The 18,870-nt window shown below is 46.1% G+C and overlaps 1 protein-coding gene across 1 annotated transcript in view; it reads left to right on the top strand.

The window, feature by feature from the left end:
* luzp1 (leucine zipper protein 1) overlaps window positions 1-18,870 on the top strand; it is a 53,730-nt gene that overhangs the window by 1,189 nt on the left and 33,671 nt on the right. The gene's annotated exons all lie outside the window — the stretch shown is intronic.

Below are 18,870 nucleotides of genomic sequence, written 5' to 3'. Positions count from 1 at the left end.
TGCTCCTGTCCGCTCCTGTCCACTCCTCTGCTCCTGTCCACTCCTCTGCTCCTGTCCACTCCTCTGCTCCTGTCCACTCCTCTGCTCCTGTCCACTCCTCTGCTCCTGTCCACTCCTCTGCTCCTGTCCACTCCTCTGCTCCTGTCCACTCCTCTGCTCCTGTCCACTTCTCTGCTCCTGTCCACTCCTCTGCTCCTGTCCACTTCTCTGCTCCTGTCCACTCCTCTGCTCCTGTCCACTCCTCTTCCTCCCCTCCTTCCCTCTTTACTTCCTCTCCCCTTTTCCTCCTGACCCTTCCTCTTGGCTGCTTCCTGTAGGCTGGCCCCTCTCGGCTGGCCCCTGTAGGCTGGTCCCTCTCGGCTGGCCCCTCTCGGCTGGCCCCTGTAGGCTGGCCCCTGTAGGCTGGTCCCTCTCGGCTGGCCCCTGTAGGCTGGCCCCTGTAGGCTGGCCCCTGTAGGCTGGTCCCTCTCGGCTGGCCCCTGTAGGCTGGTCCCTCTCGGCTGGCCCCTCTCGGCTGGCCCCTCTCGGCTGGCCCCTCTCGGCTGGCCCCTGTAGGCTGGTCCCTCTCGGCTGGCCCCTGTAGGCTGGCCCCTGTAGGCTGGTCCCTCTCGGCTGGCCCCTGTAGGCTGACCCCTGTAGGCTGGCCCCTGTAGGCTGGCCCCTGTAGGCTGGCCCCTGTAGGCTGGTCCCTCTCGGCTGGCCCCTGTAGGCTGGTCCCTCTCGGCTGGCCCCTCTCGGCTGGCCCCTGTAGGCTGGCCCCTGTAGGCTGGTCCCTCTCGGCTGGCCCCTGTAGGCTGGCCCCTGTAGGCTGGTCCCTCTCGGCTGGCCCCTGTAGGCTGGCCCCTGTAGGCTGGCCCCTGTAGGCTGGCCCCTGTAGGCTGGCCCCTGGGCGCCGCTCTTCCTTCCTCTGTTCTCTGGAGTGGCACAAATTGTTCTCTCTGTGTCGGTGGAAAACAAGGTCAATGTGTGTCCAAGGCGTCCATGAGTTTATTATAGTTTATGTTAACATTATTATAGTTTATGTTAGTTTATGTTAACTTTATTATAGTTTATTATAGTTTATGTTAGTTTATTATAGTTCATGTTAACATTATTATAGTTTATGTTAACTTTATTATAGTTTATGTTAACTTTATTATAGTTTATGTTAACTTTATTATAGTTTATGTTAACTTTATTATAGTTTATGTTAACATTATTATAGTTTGTTAGTTTATGTTAACATTATTATAGTTTATGTTAACATTATTATAGTTTATGTTAACATTATTATAGTTTATGTTAACATTATTATAGTTTATGTTAACATTATTATAGTTTATGTTAGTTTATGTTAACATTATTATAGTTCAGTTTATGTGAAAATATGAAAGGCTTTAGTTGTAACAGCCAAACGATTTTGACTTATTTTAACCAGGAGAAACTTTTGTGTGCAGCAGTTCTTGTGCTTTTGATCTGTTTTTGATCACCTTGGATACCGATTTCACATGTTTTTTACTATTTTAAAGTTTTTTGGGGCCTGTAGGATTTATTAGTCTGGACAGTGTGAGACTGGGGAAGAACATGCCGGATTCACAACGAGCTGATCATTGTGGTGCTGACCATCCAGAACCACACGCCTCCATTTACAATGAAGTATTAGATGCAAGGGCCCCCTATGCTGTAGATCAAGGGCCCCCACACCCGGCTCACCAGCTACTTTTATATTCAACAAAGCCTGAAGATCTACCTATAAATCGAAATGATTGTATTATTTAGTATTATTTTTATCGTCAGTATTAAACAGGTTTTTATTTTTGTTTAACCATAATTAGGCAATAGAAACACAATGTAGATTTTCATTAATAGCATAAGTTTGTTTATCATATACAAATGTGCAATATAAGAAGGAGAGACAAAATCTGCTATTTAACTCGACCATTTAATACAACTGAGTATTTAAAAGAATAAAATATACTGACCACAACTACGCTAATGATAGAAGGTTGAGCTTAACCAGAACTTCCTCTCTCCTCCTTCCTCTTCCACTTTTGGGCGCTTTGGCGGGATCGACCCTCACGGCCTCTGAGAGCGACCGGTAGATCGCGATGGACGTGTTGGGCACTCCTGCTGTAAACAATGATAACATTAATGAATGCAATGTTAAGAGCCTTGCAGAATGAGTCCAGTGATGGTTATGGACTTAACAACTGGGCAAGAGAAGACCAAATATGTGACTGACCGTGGCTAAACCAGTGTCTACCCGGAGACATTTTGAGTTATTCACAGATTATGAAAGTGTGAATTTAAAGCTACACAATGATGTCTCACTCATGTAGATCTGATCATATTTGAGTAAGTTGTGGTCATTTGAATGTAAACAACTCTCAAACCCTTCACTGAGAAAACGGGGCTCCTGAGTGAGCCCAGAGTCACAGGGGGCGGGGCTCATTTGCATCTCATTGAGATAAACCCTCCCCCTGTCACACTGACACCACCTCCCCCTACAGCTGTCACTCAAGACTCAAGAGGAGTGTTGTTGTTATTGATGTGAACTGGACTTGAATCAGAATTAGAAGTTACTATATTGAAATGGAAATACTTTGATGCTTTTCAGGGCCTTTTATAATCCAATAATCAGAATCAGAATAGGAATAGGGTTTATTGCCATTTGTCGAATTCACAGGTGATTCAGTGCAACACAAACAGCAAAACATTGAACACTGAGCACTAAACGGCATGATATGTACATAATGACATATATAATGTACAGTGTTCTCGCTGGGCTGAGGTTTGAGGATGGCAGTGGGACAACAAAACATGTCGTCGCTCCGTGCTGAGCGGCTGCAGAGGGTTTGAGGGAAAGTGTATCTGTAGAAGACAGAGAGAGAGAGGGAAGGAATTAGATTAAGACATGTGACATTTGATAAGATAAGATATTCCTTTATTGTCCACACATGGAGAAATTTCATTGTTGCAACGCAGGAAGATACAGAGGAAAAGGACAGATAACTTAAAGGAAGTTTAAAAAAATACTCTTAATAGAAGAACTCTTATAAACAAAATCTCCTATAGACACAACCTCTCATACAGTGTCTATTATTGCTATTCTGCATTTGCACTTTATTGTACATTTAATAAAGTGAAGTTAAGTAAATGATGTGTAATAAATAGTACCTGCTGTGCAAAGTCGAAGCTTTAATGCACTGGACTTCTGCATAGTTATGATGCTTCTGCCAGTCCAAGTTCTTGACAAACATCCACCGTTCCAACAAGCTGTGGGATATTGAGGTGAGACTCAGGAGAGCTGTTTTCCACTCCCTGATGACAAGGGCGACAATGTAAAAAAAATGAGAACAGAAGAAACATATCTTAAGCAGAGAGCAGCACTGAAGTTCTGCCAGGCTAATGTTTACACATTACAGTAGTCAAATAATATAAACTAACCTCAGCGATGTCTTCCAAAGTGTCAACCCTGGTCTTCATGTATGCTCGCTTGATAAGTCCAAAGCCACAATCAGGGGAGAATTTGGTGTGGCCAGCAATGAGGCCGAAGTAGTTGAAGAAATGATGCATGTAGTACTTAACAACATGCTGCATAGGGTTTGATTTAGCAATTCGGGCCCGGGGCTGACAAAAGCCTGGAGCTACAGCTTAGCGGACGCAAAAGCCGGCAATAAGTTACAATAAAATCACAAAAACTATTACCAAACAAACCCTGCACGACCAACACAATCCACGGGCTAACCTAGCCTCGTTGCTAACAGGAAGAAACAACAACAGCCTGAAGCAGCGCCTTAGCTTCGACCGGCTCCAGTGTAGCCTCCAAAAAGTGACGAAAATCACAATCCTGGAGCTGAAGCAGCATAGCATAGCTTAGCATAGCTTAGCGCCGTCTGCTCCGGTGCCCAAGGCAAAAGTGACAAAAATCACAAAAACTAACACCAGACCACCATGAAACACAGCGTTAAAGCATCCTTTAGAGTAAAAGTACCTCAGTTCCGTTGCAATGCAATGCAGGGGTCCAGAGCTGCAGATCTCACAGCTTAGCATAGGTTAGCTTAGCTCCATTCGGCTCCGGTGGAACAAGCCAAACTCAGCGGCAAAAGTGACAATAAAATCACAAAAACTAACACCAAACAACCATAAAAACACACCCCGCACGACCCACACAGGTCAAGAAATACAGAACAACACCGAAAAATAAGCCACAGAGGCCGAGAACAACGAGCTAGCCGAGTTAGCCGTGAGCTAGCGCAGGAACAAACAACACAACATAGCAGGGATTGTATCTTGTGACTTCTTACCCATGAGGACCCGGGGGCCCTTTCTTTTCGTCTGTGGCATTTGATAGATGTAGTAGTGGTAGAATCATAAGCTCTGGAGAAAATCTGGAGAAATGAATGAAATGTCTCCGAGGAACACGTAGCTGCTGCTGGATAAGTGGCTGAATAAGTAGCCATGTGCTCCCAGCTGATTGGTCGAAAAATAACAACATTGCATAAGGTGACGCCTCGAGCGGAGAGCTATTAAAAGACCAGAAAACTTCAAATTTTTAACAGCTCATTGTATACTTTTAAGACAACCAATAGTGTTATCTGAAGCACAGAGGGGGAGGGGCTCCTTCATAACTTCAACTTGCAGATTCTGCAAAAAAACGAAAATCACAAATTTGGGGGAAAAAAGCTTAAACCAGAGGTGTCAAACTCATTTTGGGCCGCGGGCCGAATTTGGACGCTCAGGCTGGGTTGCGGGCCGAATATAACGTAAAACATAAAACAATAAAAAAAATATATAAGAAATAAATAGCTTTATAAAGCCTACGCTGTTTTTGAAGCAATTACTGGATTGATTTAAATAAATTACAAACACGTTTGTTCTCATAAACTAAAATGTATTTCACCAACACTGTGCTTCAGTTTATGTCATTACAACTTTACAGTTGATCTACAGAGAGAAACATTTAGTCAGAGGTATTTGGAACTGAAAAATATTGTATTTGACTTTATAACAAAATTAACTTCTCAAGATCTAAAAAACCTTTTAAACGTACTAACTAACATTTCCACATCTGTGTAGTTCTCTGTAGTTCTCTGTAGTCATCTGTAGTCATCTGTAGTTCTCTGTAGTTCTCTGTAGTCATCTGTAGTTCTCTGTAGTTCTCTGTAGTTCTCTGTAGTTCTCTGTAGTTCTCTGTAGTCATCTGTAGTTCTCTGTAGTTCTCTGTAGTTCTCTGTAGTTCTCTGTAGTCATCTGTAGTTCTCTGTAGTTCTCTGTAGTCATCTGTAGTTCTCTGTAGTTCTCTGTAGTTCTCTGTAGTTCTCTGTAGTTCTCTGTAGTTCTCCGTAGTTCTCTGTAGTCCTCTGTAGTTCTCTGTAGTCCTCTGTAGTTCTCTGTAGTTCTCTGTAGTTCTCTGTAGTTCTCTGTAGTCATCTGTAGTTCTCTGTAGTCATCTGTAGTTCTCTGTAGTTCTCTGTAGTTCTCTGTAGTTCTCTGTAGTTCTCTGTAGTCATCTGTAGTTCTCTGTAGTTCTCTGTAGTTCTCTGTAGTTCTCTGTAGTCATCTGTAGTTCTCTGTAGTTCTCTGTAGTTCTCCGTAGTCATCTGTAGTTCTCTGTAGTAATCTGTAGTTCTCTGTAGTTCTCTGTAGTTCTCTGTAGTTCTCTGTAGTTCTCTGTAGTCATCTGTAGTTCTCTGTAGTTCTCTGTAGTTCTCTGTAGTTCTCTGTAGTCATCTGTAGTTCTCTGTAGTTCTCTGTAGTTCTCTGTAGTCCTCTGTAGTTCTCTGTAGTTCTCTGTAGTCATCTGTAGTTCTCTGTAGTCATCTGTAGTTCTCTGTAGTTCTCTGTAGTCATCTGTAGTTCTCTGTAGTCATCTGTAGTTCTCTGTAGTCATCTGTAGTTCTCTGTAGTTCTCTGTAGTCATCTGTAGTTCTCTGTAGTTCTCTGTAGTTCTCCGTAGTCATCTGTAGTTCTCTGTAGTTCTCTGTAGTCATCTGTAGTTCTCTGTAGTCATCTGTAGTTCTCTGTAGTTCTCTGTAGTCATCTGTAGTTCTCTGTAGTTCTCTGTAGTTCTCTGTAGTTCTCTGTAGTTCTCTGTAGTTCTCCGTAGTCATCTGTAGTTCTCTGTAGTTCTCTGTAGTAATCTGTAGTTCTCTGTAGTTCTCTGTAGTTCTCTGTAGTTCTCTGTAGTTCTCTGTAGTTCTCTGTAGTTCTCTGTAGTTCTCTGTTCACCTGAACTGACTCACCACTAAACACAAACACACGTGGAGCGTTTAAGGAGGTTAAGTTTTGAGCCACAGTTTCCATCAAATCAAACTCTTTTCACAAATCGTGGGCCAAATATTATGTACAAAATAAAACAATAAAAAATATAAGAAATAAATAGCTTTTTTACAGCCGTAATAGTTGTGAGACTGTTGCACAAATGTGCAGCAGGTGAGATACTGCTCATTTATGATGCGACATGTTCATATCACAGACATGTTTCTGCTCAAACTCAATATGAACTATTTTCATAGTTTAAGTTGATCTTAGTGACAAATGATTCATGTAGTGACTCAGATGAGGTCATTGTGTTTGTGTCAGTCACATTAGTGTCTCACAATCATGTTCAGACTTTATCACACTCTGATCTGTGTTTGGACCTGTGGCTCCTGATCTGTCCAGGTTTGTAGAGGATGTTTTCCTCACAGAGCATCATCACAGAAGTTAGTTTTCTTGTTGTTAGCTCCACATTAGCTCCACTTATAGCACAGCTCTAACATCCACAAAACCGTCTTCTTTCTTTCTTCCACGTGTTTCCTAAAGCCACACGTCTCTGTCCTCGCTCCTCTGCTCTGAGGTGCATTAGTGCTGTAAAGTGCGCAAACGCGTGTCTTACTATGCGGGGAGGGGCAGCCACCAGCAGCATTGTGGGACGTGTAGTTTTAGCGCTAATAACGGTTACGGAAGTAACTACGGTTCGATGAACGGAATAGTTTTTTTTTTTGTTTTTTTTTTAAATATTAATTTAAAATGTTCGGCGGGCCGGATTAAAACGTTTGCCGGCCAGATTCGGCCCGCGGGCCGGATGTTTGACACCCCTGACTTAAACCCTGTTTTTCTCAGTTTGGTCGGGGCCGGCAGTCACATGAGGAAAATTCAAACTGAGTGACTTAGAGAAGTTGGTAAACCGCCCGAAAGCGTGATGTTTCCTCCCCCAAAGCGTGATGTTTCCTCCCCCAAAGCGTGATGTTTCCTCCCCCAAAGCATGATTTTTCCTCCCCCAAAGCGTGATGTTTCCTCCCCCAAAGCATGATGTTTCCTCCCCCAAAGCGTGATGTTTCCTCCCCCAAAGCGTGATGTTTCCTCCCCCAAAGCGTGATGTTTCCTCCCCCAAAGCGTGATGTTTCCACCCCAAAGCGTGATGTTTCCTCCCCCAAAGCGTGATGGTTCCTCCCCCAAAGCATGATGTTTGCTCCCCCAAAGCGTGATGTTTCCACCCCCAAAGCGTGATGTTTCCTCCCCCAAAGCGTGATGTTTCCTCCCCCAAAGCGTGATGTTTCCTCCCCCAAAGCGTGATGTTTCCTCCCCCAAAGCGTGATGTTTCCTCCCCCAAAGCGTGATGTTTCCACCCCCAAAGCGTGATGTTTCCTCCCCCAAAGCGTGATGTTTCCTCCCCCAAAGCATGATGTTTCCTCCCCCAAAGCGTGATGTTTCCTCCCCCAAAGCGTGATGTTTCCACCCCCAAAGCGTGATGTTTCCTCCCCCAAAGCGTGATGTTTCCTCCCCCAAAGCGTGATGTTTCCACCCCCAAAGCGTGATGTTTCCTCCCCCAAAGCGTGATGTTTCCTCCCCCAAAGCCTGATGTTTCCTCCCCCAAAGCCTGATGTTTCCTCCCCCAAAGCGTGATGTTTCCTCCCCCAAAGCGTGATGTTTCCTCCCCCAAAGCGTGATGTTTCCTCCCCCAAAGCGTGATGTTTCCTCCCCCAAAGCGTGATGTTTCCACCCCCAAAGCGTGATGTTTCCACCCCCAAAGCGTGATGTTTCCTCCCCCAAAGCGTGATGTTTCCTCCCCCAAAGCGTGATGTTTCCTCCCCCAAAGCGTGATGTTTCCTCCCCCAAAGCGTGATGTTTCCACCCCCAAAGCGTGATGTTTCCTCCCCCAAAGCGTGATGTTTCCTCCCCCAAAGCGTGATGTTTCCTCCCCCAAAGCGTGATGTTTCCTCCCCCAAAGCATGATGTTTCCTCCCCCAAAGCGTGATGTTTCCACCCCCAAAGCGTGATGTTTCCTCCCCCAAAGCGTGATGTTTCCTCCCCCAAAGCGTGATGTTTCCTCCCCCAAAGCATGATGTTTCCTCCCCCAAAGCGTGATGTTTCCACCCCCAAAGCGTGATGTTTCCTCCCCCAAAGCATGATGTTTCCTCCCCCAAAGCGTGATGTTTCCACCCCCAAAGCGTGATGTTTCCTCCCCCAAAGCGTGATGTTTCCTCCCCCAAAGCCTGATGTTTCCTCCCCCAAAGCCTGATGTTTCCTCCCCCAAAGCGTGATGTTTCCTCCCCCAAAGCGTGATGTTTCCTCCCCCAAAGCGTGATGTTTCCTCCCCCAAAGCGTGATGTTTCCTCCCCCAAAGCGTGATGTTTCCTCCCCCAAAGCGTGATGTTTCCTCCCCCAAAGCGTGATGTTTCCACCCCCAAAGCGTGATGTTTCCTCCCCCAAAGCGTGATGTTTCCTCCCCCAAAGCGTGATGTTTCCTCCCCCAAAGCGTGATGTTTCCTCCCCCAAAGCCTGATATTTCCACCCCCAAAGCATGATGTTTCCACCCCCAAAGCGTGATGTTTCCTCTCCCAAAGCGTGATGTTTCCTCTCCCAAAGCCTGATGTTTCCTCCCCCAAAGCCTGATGTTTCCTCCCCCAAAACGACAGGACACGGGGCGCGGACACGGCATGGACATGGGGCATGGACATGGGGCGCGGACACGGGGCATGGACATGGGGCATGGACACGGGGCATGGACATGGGGCATGGACATGGGGCATGGACATGGGGCATGGACACGGGGCATGGACATGGGGCATGGACATGGGGCATGGACACGGGGCATGGACACGGGGCATGGACACGGGGCATGGACACGGGGCATGGACACGGGGCATGGACACGGGGCATGGACACGGGGCATGGACACGGGGCATGGACACGGGGCATGGACATGGGGCATGGACATGGGGCATGGACACGGGGCATGGACATGGGGCATGGACATGAGGCATGGACATGAGGCATGGACATGGGGCATGGACATGAGGCATGGACATGAGGCATGGACATGGGGCATGGACATACCGTGTGAGCGCAGGGCACACAAGTTGGAGGGCACAATCACATAAAACTTGAAACACTAAAAACATCCAATGTGAGACCCAAAGAGCGCTCCAGACATGCCATAGGGTTTACAGTGGTGGGTGAGCCTGCCACACCCTGTTGGGACTCACAAAGCTCAGTGATACAGGGTGTCCAGCCGTTTAAGACATTTTGCTTTTGCATTTGTGAAAAGAACATCACCATAATCTAATAAAGGAATAAAAGTGGCATATACGAAACATTTACGTGCGTCACGGGTAAAACAGGCTTTTTGGAATTTGACAAACTCAACAGAGTTTCCCTGAGAGGTCTTTATCAGGGGGATACCCTCTGTTTACCCTCTGTTTACCCTCTGTTTACCCTCTGTTTACCCTCCGTTTACCCTCTGTTTACCCTCTGTTTACCCTCTGTTTACCCTCTGTTTACCCTCCGTTTACCCTCTGTTTACCCTCTGTTTACCCTCCGTTTACCCTCCGTTTACCCTCTGTTTACCCTCTGTTTACCCTCCGTTTACCCTCTGTTTACCCTCTGTTTACCCTCTGTTTACCCTCCGTTTACCCTCTGTTTACCCTCTGTTTACCCTCCGTTTACCCTCTGTTTACCCTCCGTTTACCCTCCGTTTACCCTCTGTTTACCCTCCGTTTACCCTCCGTTTACCCTCTGTTTACCCTCTGTTTACCCTCCGTTTACCCTCCGTTTACCCTCTGTTTACCCTCTGTTTACCCTCCGTTTACCCTCTGTTTACCCTCCGTTTACCCTCTGTTTACCCTCTGTTTACCCTCTGTTTACCCTCCGTTTACCCTCTGTTTACCCTCTGTTTACCCTCTGTTTACCCGTGTCCATGAGAAAATATCATTGCTTTAGTTTGATCTGAATTCAGCCTAGGCCTAGCAGCAGTAATCAGGTCCTCAGCTCCTTCTCTCCTCCAGAGGAGCTTCTGATCAGGTCCTCAGCTCCTTCTCTCCTCCAGAGGAGCTTCTGATCAGGTCCACAGCTCCTTCTCTCCTCCAGAGGAGCTTCTGATCAGGTCCTCAGCTCCTTCTCACCTCCAGAGGAGCTTCTGATCAGGTCCTCAGCTCCTTCTCTCCTCCAGAGGAGCTTCTGATCAGGTCCACAGCTCCTTCTCTCCTCCAGAGGAGCTTCTGATCAGGTCCTCAGCTCCTTCTCTCCTCCAGAGGAGCTTCTGATCAGGTCCTCAGCTCCTTCTCTCCTCCAGAGGAGCTTTTGATCAGGTCCACAGCTCCTTCTCTCCTCCAGAGGAGCTTCTGATCAGGTCCACAGCTCCTTCTCTCCTCCAGAGGAGCTTCTGATCAGGTCCACAGCTCCTTCTCTCCTCCAGAGGAGCTTCTGATCAGGTCCTCAGCTCCTTCTCACCTCCAGAGGAGCTTCTGATCAGGTCCTCAGCTCCTTCTCACCTCCAGAGGAGCTTCTGATCAGGTCCTCAGCTCCTTCTCACCTCCAGAGGAGCTTCTGATCAGGTCCTCAGCTCCTTCTCTCCTCCAGAGGAGCTTCTGATCAGGTCCTCAGCTCCTTCTCACCTCCAGAGGAGCTTCTGATCAGGTCCTCAGCTCCTTCTCACCTCCAGAGGAGCTTCTGATCAGGTCCTCAGCTCCTTCTCACCTCCAGAGGAGCTTCTGATCAGGTCCACAGCTCCTTCTCTCCTCCAGAGGAGCTTCTGATCAGGTCCTCAGCTCCTTCTCACCTCCAGAGGAGCTTCTGATCAGGTCCTCAGCTCCTTCTCACCTCCAGAGGAGCTTCTGATCAGGTCCTCAGCTCCTTCTCACCTCCAGAGGAGCTTCTGATCAGGTCCTCAGCTCCTTCTCTCCTCCAGAGGAGCTTCTGATCAGGTCCTCAGCTCCTTCTCACCTCCAGAGGAGCTTCTGATCAGGTCCACAGCTCCTTCTCACCTCCAGAGGAGCTTCTGATCAGGTCCACAGCTCCTTCTCTCCTCCAGAGGAGCTTCTGATCAGGTCCTCAGCTCCTTCTCTCCTCCAGAGGAGCTTCTGATCAGGTCCACAGCTCCTTCTCTCCTCCAGAGGAGCTTCTGATCAGGTCCACAGCTCCTTCTCACCTCCAGAGGAGCTTCTGATCAGGTCCACAGCTCCTTCTCTCCTCCAGAGGAGCTTCTGATCAGGTCCTCAGCTCCTTCTCTCCTCCAGAGGAGCTTCTGATCAGGTCCTCAGCTCCTTCTCACCTCCAGAGGAGCTTCTGATCAGGTCCACAGCTCCTTCTCTCCTCCAGAGGAGCTTCTGATCAGGTCCTCAGCTCCTTCTCTCCTCCAGAGGAGCTTCTGATCAGGTCCTCAGCTCCTTCTCACCTCCAGAGGAGCTTCTGATCAGGGCCACAGCTCCTTCTCACCTCCAGAGGAGCTTCTGATCAGGTCCTCAGCTCCTTCTCTCCTCCAGAGGAGCTTTTGATCAGGTCCTCAGCTCCTTCTCTCCTCCAGAGGAGCTTTTGATCAGGTCCACAGCTCCTTCTCACCTCCAGAGGAGCTTCTGATCAGGTCCACAGCTCCTTCTCTCCTCCAGAGGAGCTTCTGATCAGGTCCTCAGCTCCTTCTCTCCTCCAGAGGAGCTTCTGATCAGGTCCTCAGCTCCTTCTCTCCTCCAGAGGAGCTTCTGATCAGGTCCTCAGCTCCTTCTCACCTCCAGAGGAGCTTCTGATCAGGTCCTCAGCTCCTTCTCTCCTCCAGAGGAGCGCAGCACAAACAGCAGATCAAAAGCACTATTCCACCTTGTTCAAAGTCTACGGGCCACAAAATAATACAAATAAATAAATACAAATTAAAAAAATACATTTAAAAAAATCGATACTGTGACTCTCTATCGGAGTCCGTGACGATATATTGCGTATCGATTTTTTGAACACAACCCTTGACCCAGCCTAAACATGGAAAGCCTGACACCACTTGTGACATGTGTCAAACTTCTAAGATAAAAAACACCGGGCTCATGTCATGTGATGTCCGGCAGGATTACTCTGATCCTCTCACCAAAACACATCATGTCCTGGACATCGGCCTAAGGGTAGATTTGTCCTCTGCATTTGACCCACCCTTGAATACCTGGGGCATCCTGTCTGGAGCAGGGGACCCATCTCCAGATCTTGTTGCTTGGTCAGGACCTTAACTGAAGGAATTGAACCATGATGTTCTGGGTTGTACCAGCCCCATGCACAGAGCACCACACTGGGGAGGGGCCGGTGGTTTGGAGCAGAGCTCAGACTTTGGAGAGATTGGATCATGTTGTGGGTTAACGGACTGGGAAATGTTTTAGTCTTATAAACTCAACCTTCTTTATTTAATGGGGATGTATTATGTAAACTCAACATTTAAAGAGCTTTTAACCTTTCTCACTGACCTGCGTACCACATTTACCTGTAGTCGTATTTAAATCGTATTTGATGCATGTTTTCACCGGACCCCCAGACAAGCCCAGTATATCAGCTATAATTATGAAACATAACAGGAAAAAGAGATGATTCATAATAACTTGAACAGAACAGTTGAATGTTTTCCTCTGAACTGACGGGACACTTCTGCACGTCTGTGATGCTCCTGACAGTTAGTTGTAGTGTAGTTCCTCTCCTCAGACAGATATAAGGCTCATAGTTCTGTTGGAGCTACTTGAAACGGCAGAATTCACTTTTCTTTTGCTATCGTTACTGAGATAATCCCAATAATATGAATGACTTGACAATATTGCCCTCCCTGGTGTGAACCCGCTCTCATCCCCTCGATCAAAACACTGTCTAAGACCAAAGAATCACTTAAAAGTCCTTTCAGATGAGCATCTCTCCCCCTCCTGTGGTCATGCAGCGGTGTGGAGCGCTTCCATCGTCCTCCTCACCCTCTCCCACATCCTTGGCCCTGTCCTTACACCACGCTTTGCAAAAACCTTGAATCGTTCACCCTTAAATGCTCCTGGTCTCTTTCACCCTCTCAAAGCACATCCAAACCCCCACACTGGCCTCTGCATTAACTGCTATTACAAAAAACACTTTGATTTGTCTGTATCTGTTGACCAAAGAAAACAATCGGCCCATAGGTCTGATCTGTGGAGCAGCCACGCCCCCTTCATTTGCTGGTGTGTGTGATTAAGTTGTTTGGGTTCACAGCGGGTGTTTTTCCAACTCTTTTTGGTCCAATTATGCAAGAGCGCAGTGGAAAACATTTAGGAAGCATTTTTAGGACTAATTGGAGAAACCCGACAGTGGTAAATGGGATGCTGGACGTCGGGCCGCAGGAACAATGCAAGTTTTCTGGTTGTGGAAAAAGAGAAAAGCTGTGTTTGTGTCAGTATATTTTAGCAACAAAAACACATGTCATTGAAAATAATCTGAATAGGGAATATTCCAAGCAAAGCCATAACATCTGAGACAAGCAGCGTCTCCGCCCCCAAAGACACTTAGACGTGTGTCATATGTGTGTTATATGTGTGTAATGTGTGTTATAGGTGTGTTATATGTGTGTTATATGTGTGTAATGTGTGTTATATGTGTGTTAGACGTGTGTAATGTGTGTTATATGTGTTATATGTGTGTTTTATGTGTGTTATATGTGTGTTATGTGTGTGTTATATGTGTGTTATACGTGTGTTATATGTGTTATAGGTGTGTTATATGTGTGTTATAGGTGTGTTATAGGTGTGTTATATGTGTGTTATATGTGTGTAATGTGTGTGTTGTGTGTTTTATGTGTGTTATGTGTGTTTTATGTGTGTTATAGGTGTGTTATATGTGTGTTGTGTGTTTTATGTGTGTTATGTGTGTTATATGTGTGTTATAGGTGTGTTATAGGTGTGTTATATGTGTGTTATATGTGTTATAGGTGTGTTATAGGTGTGTTATATGTGTGTTATAGGTGTGTTATAGGTGTGTTATATGTGTGTTATATGTGTTATAGGTGTGTTATAGGTGTGTTATATGTGTGTTATAGGTGTGTTATATGTGTGTTATAGGTGTGTTATATGTGTGTTATAGGTGTGTTATATGTGTGGAGCACAGCTTATGCACAGGAATCACATTTCGTATTAGTCAGTGATCCAGTTTGCCTTGAAGGAGTGTCTAGTTGGAACATGCAAACTCCACACACAGAAAGACATTTTGTGAACAGAGGCGTGACTATGTGTCCATGCCATTCTGCATTAGATCTAAAACTGCCATTAGAGAGAGTCATTTGTCCCTTCTTTGTCCCTCTGTTGTCCCTTCGTTTTCCCATTATCCCGTGTTTGTCCAGCGTTCCTCGCCGCCAGTCCCATGAGTCAATCAGGTGTGTTGATTGGCTTGGCACGTCCGACCAAAATGTGCTGTACCACTTTGGCTTTGCACGCACACCCCCTGCCCCTCCTCCCCACTTGTCCCGGGCTGGAGTGTGTGAGAGGGCGGGGTCTGCGGAGGGTGTCTGCAAAGGGGAGGGGGTCCGCAGAGCTTTAGATCACTTACTATTCTTTTTCTTGCGTTTAATCACTAACTACATAACAATTTATTTGTGTTTATTCTTTTAAATCTTTAAAAGTCTTAAAAAAGGTATTAAATTTGACTTCAGGCCTATTCACCTTATTCCAGAAGCCTGTCTGGGCCACACCACGTAACCCTCCTCCCACACACAGGGCTGAGACCTCCAGAGAAAAGACGTTCTACACAGACTAAAAAGCCGTCTTCAGGTCCAGGGACTCAGTGTTGACTTGTTGGTCACATGAACATTGGACATTTGACACAAATCAATCGACTTTAGAGCGTGTTTTAGTGCCAAGATTTTCCCCTTGTCCACTTGGGTGAAAGGAGCTCCTGCTGGACCGGAAGGGCCATTACAACAGAAGTGCTGCTCAATGGCAAAAGTGGGCGAGGCAGAAAACTGTCAATAACCTGTAAATGCAACTGAAAGCGTCAAATACATTTGTCCGTTTAGTTTCATTTGTAAATCCTGGTGCGCAAAAATAATCCACAATCTCTGAAAGTCTGATCAAATTACAGCTGACGTGGTTTAGTTTGGATGTGAATTCTCCCACATCCCTGCCAGTGTTGAGTGTGGTGGTGCATGCTGGGATAGATGAAGGACATCTGCTTCTTGAGACTAGAACATGCCAAGCTCTAGCAAACCACCAGACCACCTCAAGCTTCTCAACTAATGAAAACATGTGCACAACACTTCATAAAACTGCTGTTCTCATGTTGACTCTTAATCCTGAGCAGTGTAAAAGTAAAGTAAAGTACTTTGTTTACATCCACAACATGAATTGTATGTGGTTACTTCTTTAACATGAAAAAGCGTCACAGGCTTAGTTGATCTTTTAACGAGACTAAATCCTATTAAATGTTATCTGAAGTGGCCTGTAATAGAAGGATTTATTATTATTTATTTACATTTTTTATATGGGAGTGTCCACAGAGCCGTAACTGCCATGTTATTTTGTGCCATGGCTCCTGAAACTTCTGGGCTATTTGACCGCGCCGGGTCAGGGTCAGGGTCAGGGTCAGGGTCAGGGTCATGGTCAGGGTCAGGGTCAGGGTCAGGGTCATGGTCAGGGTCAGGGTCAGGGTTAGGGTCAGGGTCATGGTCATGGTCAGGGTTAGGGTCAGGGTCAGGGTCATGGTCAGGGTCAGGGTTAAGGTTAAGGTCCAATTGTATTTTCACAATTGGCCAGCAGGGGCGCAATTAATGCCTTCACTTCCTCTTCCTCTTTTATTTTGATGGAACATTTCCTCTTGTGCCGCGGTCTTAGCATTAGCATTATAATTCTTTAGACTTTATTCTTTAGACTTTATTCTTTAGGCTTTATTCTTTAGGCTTTATTCTTGAGGCTTTATTCTTTAGACTTTATTCTTTAGACTTTATTCTTTAGGCTTTATTCTTTAGGCTTTATTCTTGAGGCTTTATTCTTTTGACGTTATTCTTTCTGCCACAACTCGGGTATTTTTGACCCCTGAACATCAATGAAAAGTCGCGGGTCACTGAGGCTCTCTCTTTCTCCCTGCTCAGGTCTGCGTTCAGCACGATCTTGCATTTTGTCAGGACAAACTGCTATTTGAATCGCAAACTACGCAATCATCAACGGTGAGTTACTGAGCGTTGTTTGGTCTGACGCAAAACGCAGCAGAAAACATGGACGTGCGGGAAGGCGGTCGCGCGGGAGGCGAGAGCCGTCATGGCCGCTGCCGCGGCTTTAATTTAATTTGCTCTTCTGACAGGAGTGATTGGGTGACTTGACCCTATCCCAGTGACGTTGGGCCATAGATAGGGTACACCCTGGCCAACTGCATGTGTATGCATGTGTTTGGACGTGGGAGAACCCGGAGCGAACCCACGGTAACACGGGGAGGACATGCAAACTCCACCCACAGAGATTATGTGATGTTGGTCTTGCCTGAGAATCTAACCCATGATCAAGAGCTCTAACCGCTCTGCACCCCACTTTTATGTATCATAATGGCAAGTCGGTGTAAGGTAGGGGGGCCCACACATTTTCGGCTCACGAGCGGTCGTCATCCCCATATAAAGCACTCATTTGCGCTAAGTAGCTCACGAATACGTTCCCCATCTCTTGCATGTTCCGTGCATATAAACATGTAATGCAAAAATTGAACATTATTACTGTATAGAGGGCCAAAAACACAAAGTGGGCGGAGCCCACTCAAAATTAACGAAAGTACCCGTCAGTGACCAGGGACCCACACCATGAGGTAGGAAAGCGCGAGCGCTTTCCGAAAATGTATAGTTTATGATATTTGAAAAATGGGAAACATTGTTTTCGCATCGGAATATTATTCTTTCTTTCTTTCTTCTTCTCGGGACCAACCCCCCTATTTTTCACCCAGTGAACATTGACGAAAAGTCACAAAAATTAGCACACCTCTAAAAATCGTGCCTCTCTACATTCTGGCCCCCAAATGTACCAAAAATGCATTGAGAGATGGGAAATGACCCAAAAAAAATCTGATCGTAGAATCATGAAATTTGGCGCAGAGGTAGATGGTGACAAGAGAAGTAAAAAATATTATTACGGCAACGCCGTCCGCCCAACCAAATGTCGGCCATATTGCTTCAAAAATGGCTAAAGATGACTTTGGAGTTTTTCCAAACGTCGTACTTTTACAAACTCCTCCCAGGGCGTTGGCCCTAAAAAGCTGAAATTTGGTGAAAATGCTACTGAGGAGTGGGACATCAAAAGTTATCCAAATTACATTGATACCTCTCACGGTCTCTGAGCGGCGAAGCCGCAAACTGTAGGTAGAATTTCAGAAATCTCCCATATTTAAAATTTCTGCCGTTTGCGCAGATAAAGTCCGAATTGCGTCAAATTAGAATCAGTTGTTAAACTCTTTGCCCTAAACCTACTTGAAGTGAAATAAATTAATTTGGAGCCACAGCGCCCCCTACAGATTTTATATGGAGGTTAAATATTTAGTTTTGCGAAATTATATGAAATTTGACACACAACTCAATTTTAGCATCCCCATCAAAAAAGTCAATGAGACCCATGTCATAATTGTTATGGCTTTGCCGTAACGATGATCGAAACCTCCCATGTTATTCCAATGGGGAAATCGCCAGAACATGTTTACACTTTAGACTTTCACAAACTCCTCTTAGGGCGTCAGCCCTATTAACCTGAAATTTGGTGAGACTCATCTTCAGGGGTGGACCATCAAAAGTTATCCACATTTTTATTCAAAGAGTCACGGTGTCTGTGCGGCAAAGCCGCACATTTTGCCAAGAATTCAAAATAAAATTGCTTTTTGATGGTAAAACAAAGGGGAGAAGATGTGACAGCGTCACAGATTCAGCAGTAGGCGTAATAAAAGGACCATTGGGGCGCGTTAGCGCCCCCTCCTCTTGCGGCGTGGCGGCGGCGGCGTGGCGAGGGCCGATCATTGCCGCTTGCGGCTATATTTTAGTATTATTTTTATTGTCAGTATTAAACAGGTTTTTATTTTAGTTTAACCATAATTAGGCAATAGAAACACAATGTAGGTTTTCATTAATAGCATAATATTGTTTATCATATACAAATGTGCAATATAAAAAGAAGTGAGAAAATCTGCTGTTTAACTCGACCATTTAATACAGCTGAGTATTTAGAACATAAAATATTCTGACCACAACTACGCTAATGATAGAAGGTTGAGTTTAAGCAGAACTCCCTCTCCTCCTTCCTCTGCGTTACACAGTTGGCGCTTTGGCGGGATCGACCCTCCGATAGATCGCGATCGACGTGTTCCGCACCCCTGGACTTTCAGACAAGTGTGAGCTTGGAGACTCCCCATGGGGACGGAGGTTTGTTTACCTGCAGGGAGCGGGGTGTCAGGGCCTGTTGGCCATGTTTGCCTCGCTAGATTGAGAGGCGAGCTGTTTTCCACCGGAGCCGTGGTCCCTCAGCTTTGCTTGTGTAGTTCCCGTGGCGCCGGGCGCCAGGCTTGTGTCCTTTGCGTTAGTTCATTTCTTGCTCCTCGTTTCTTGGGATTTTCTGGCTAAAATGGTATTTTTCAAGAAATACGTCGGCAGCGGCAGAGCCAACGCGTGTCTACTCTGATGTAGTCTGGGAAGTCTGG

This window comes from Eucyclogobius newberryi, unplaced genomic scaffold (assembly GCF_026437365.1).
Source record: "Eucyclogobius newberryi isolate DKJ021-1_F unplaced genomic scaffold, fEucNew1.0.hap1 SCAF_21, whole genome shotgun sequence".
In the NCBI taxonomy this organism is placed as follows: domain Eukaryota; kingdom Metazoa; phylum Chordata; class Actinopteri; order Gobiiformes; family Gobiidae; genus Eucyclogobius; species Eucyclogobius newberryi.
This window is presented reverse-complemented; position numbering and strand designations above follow the sequence as displayed.